Source organism: Magnolia sinica, chromosome 3 (assembly GCF_029962835.1).
Source record: "Magnolia sinica isolate HGM2019 chromosome 3, MsV1, whole genome shotgun sequence".
NCBI classification, from domain to species: Eukaryota; Viridiplantae; Streptophyta; class Magnoliopsida; order Magnoliales; family Magnoliaceae; genus Magnolia; species Magnolia sinica.
In genome coordinates this window covers 53,708,074-53,711,851 of record NC_080575.1, presented here as the reverse complement: position 1 = coordinate 53,711,851, position 3,778 = coordinate 53,708,074, and positions in this window count along the sequence as shown.

The window sequence follows — 3,778 nt, the reverse complement described above, 5'->3', positions numbered from 1 at the left end:
CTCTTCTGCCGGCTTTGAGCTGTGTGCATCCTCTGCCTGATGATATCAATAGCCTCTAACGTCTCCTGCACTAGCTCGGGACCTAGGAGACGGCGCTCTCCAACCTCAGTCTAACAACTCAGTGATCTGCATGGTCTGCAATATAGTGCCTCAAAAGGAGCCATGCCGATGGTCGCCTGATAGCTGTTTTTATACGTGAACTCAGTCAATCACAGATGCTCATCCTAGCTACCTCCGAAATCAATTGCGCAGGCCCAAACCATATCCTCAAGGATCTGGTTGACCCTCTTGGTTTGGCCATCGGTTTGCGGATGGTACGCGGTGCTGAGCTGCAAATCAGTCCCCATCGCTCTCTTGAAGCTCCCCCAAAACTGAGATGTAAACCTCGGGTCTCGGTCAGAAATGATCGAGACTGGAATGCCATGCAGCCTCACAATCTCCTCGATGAATAACCTCCCAAGCTGGTCTAAAGGCCAAGTCACACGAATCGGAAGAAAATGTGTCGACTTCGTCAGACGATCAATGATGACCCAAATGGCGTCATGACCGTGTTGAGTCCTCGGCAAGCCCATAATAAAATCTGTCGACACGTGCTCCTACTTCCACATCGGGACACTCAATGACTGCAATAGACTAGGAGGTCTTTGATGATTGGCCTTGACAAACTGTCATATGTCACACTTGGCCACGAAACTGGCAATCTGGTGCTTCATCCCTGCCCAAGAATACTGTCGCCTCATGTCACGGTACATTTTCATCGAGCCAGGGTGGATAGAAAACCGCGATCGATGTGCCTCGGTCATAAGATCTTTGCGTAACTTAGGAATATCCGTGACACATAATTGGCTTCTGAAGTGAAGTCCACCATCAGAACCAATCTGCCAATCTGCCTGACTCTCAGATTCTGCCTCTACTCGGTAATCCTGTAACGACTCATCTGCCTACTGAGCCTCGATCACCCTTGCGACAAGAGAGGATTGAATCGACAAGCTCGGTAACTGTACAATAGAAGACTGCAAGCCAAACTCAAAGTCGTACTTTGCTATATCTTCGAGCATCCTCTACTCTTGAATCATCATATGCGCCACTAGGCCTCGTGGCTGATGGCTGAGGGCATCCACCACCACGTTCGCCTTACCCGGGTGGTACTAGAGATCGAAATCATAGTCCTTCAGGAGCTCCATCTAGCGCCTCTACCTCGTGTTCAACTCAGACTGCGAGAAGAGGTACTTCAAGCTCTTGTGGTTAGAAAAGAACTCGAACCTAATCCCGTAGAGATAATGTCTCCACACCTTTAGTGCGAAGACAACTGCAGCCAGCTCTAAATCATGCATGGGGTAGTTCGGCTCATGGACCTTGAGCTGACGAGACGCGAAGGCCACTGGTCTCCCGTGCTGCATTAGGACAGCACCCAACCCAATATGCAAGGCATCGGTAAATACGATAAATTCATCACTCCCAGAGGGAAGAGTGAGGACAGGAGCGGACGTCAGACGGTCCTTCAACTCCATAAATGCTCGCTCGCAGGCATCGCTCCAAATAAACTCTGCACCCTTCCAAGTCAACCTGGTCAGTGGGGCTGCAATACGAGAGAAGTTCTTAATGAAACGCCGGTAATAGCTTGCCAAACCGAGGAAACTGCGGATCTCGGATGCATTCGTGGGCTGGCCCCACTGACACACTACCTCAACCTTCGAGGGGTCCACTGCGATGCCCTCCTTCGTCACCATGTAACCAAGGAACTTCACCTCCTGCCAAAACTCGCACTTCTCCAGCTTCGCATACAGCTGGTGTGCGCAAAAGGTCTGCAACGTAACCTCCATATGCTACTCGTGCTCCTCATGGGTCTCCGAATAAATCAGAATGTCGTCAATGAAGACTACAACAAACTGATCAAGATAAGGGCGGAAGACCTCGTTCATCAACTACATGAACACTGCGGGTCCATTGGTCAGTTCGAAGGACATGACCTGGAACTCAAAATGACCGTAACGCGTCTTAAAAGCTGTCTTCGGAATATCCTCCTCTTAGACCCGAACCTGATGATAACCAGAACGCAGGTTAATCTTCGAAAAGAACTGTGCACCCTGTAGCTAATCAAACAAATCATCAATCCTTGGGAGTGGATACTTGTTCTTGATCGTGACTTTGTTGAGCTCGCGGTAATCCACGCAGAGCCTCAATGAGCCATCCTTCTTCTTCACGAAGAGTATCGGCGCTCCCCACGGTGAATTACTTGGACAGATAAAGCTTAACTTGTGCAACTCGTCCAATTGCTTCTGCAATTCCCGCAACTCCAAAGGTGTCATACGATACCGGGCCTTCGAAATAGGCATGGTACCGGGCACGAGGTCAATCTGAAACTCAGTGAGTCGGTGAGGCGGTAATCCCGGAATCTCCTGGAACACGTCAGAAAAATCACAAATCATAGGCAACTGATCAATACAAGCGGTAAAGGGCTCCTCAACGACGCAGGACATCAAGTAAGATAATGACTCTCCCTGGGGCTTTGCAACGAACTGAAACTGCGGCAAGCCTGGAATACAGAACGTGACTGTCCTCGCGGAGTAATCCAAGATGGCGTGGTACTCGGCAAGCTAATCCATGCCCAAGATGATGTCAAAATCTGACATCGGCATCGCGTACAAGTCGGCGGGCAAGAAAATATCTCCCACTAGCACGGGGCAAGACGAACAGAAGTGGTCTAATACTGTAGTCTTCCCTAAGGGCATTGATACGGTCAACCCCTCTCGAGCAGACTCTGTCGGCAATCCAATCGAACAACAGAATCCCTCGGACATGAACGAGTGCGAAGCACCGGAATCAAATAAAACCCAAGCAATGCATGCAGAGACTGGAAGTATACCCTTAACGACTCCTCTAGATGACTGAGGATCCTACTGGGCCGTATAGAATCTAGCATGAGCCAGCTAGGGAGGTGTCTATCCCCTCTGAGTGTGTTGTTGCTACTGCTATTACTGAGGCAGTCGAAACTGCTGCCTTTGCTGCTGCGGCCTCGGAGGCTGGTGCTGATGTTGTTGCTGAGGTGGCCTCGGTGGTGGGGGGCTGCTGTCGCTGCTGCTATGGGTGTCTCTACTACTGCTATGGTAGAGGCTGTTGTGGACCTCTCGGCTGCTGCTGCTACTGTTGGGGGTGGGGACACTCCCATATACGGTGCCCCGTCGCACTGAATCCAAAGCAGGTGCCAGTGAACTGCCTCAGAGGTGGTGCTGGAAGTGCTGTTGGCGCTCGGAAGGCTGGACGACCTATGTGCCTCTGCTGCCATGGTTGACACTGCTGGGAGTCAATGGAAGGAGCCTGCCTCTTCCGGCCTCTCCTCTGACCGCGATCAGACTGAGAACCGGCCCACTCTTAAAATTTTGGCTCTTCCATACCACCCCCTCGAAAGTCGGGAGCTCATGCCCAATGACACGACCTCGAAGACCGTAACTCAAGCCGTCCTCAAGTAGACGAGTTCTCCGCTCCTCATCATCCACCAAATATTGTGCAAATCTGGATAGTGCTACAAAACAAGCTGCATACTGAGCCACTGTCATATCACCCTGCACCAAGGCCTCAAACTCCAACACCCGCTGTCGTCGGATGTGATCAGGAAAGTACTGTCGGTCAATCCGATCCACAAAATCCTCCCATGTCCAAGTAAAATCGGTGCCTGCTGCTCGAGAGACTGATGTCCACCAGTGCTCAACCTCACCATGGAGAAGAAAAATGGCTAATCGGACTCGCCACTCGGTCGTGCATCCCATCGTATCAAATA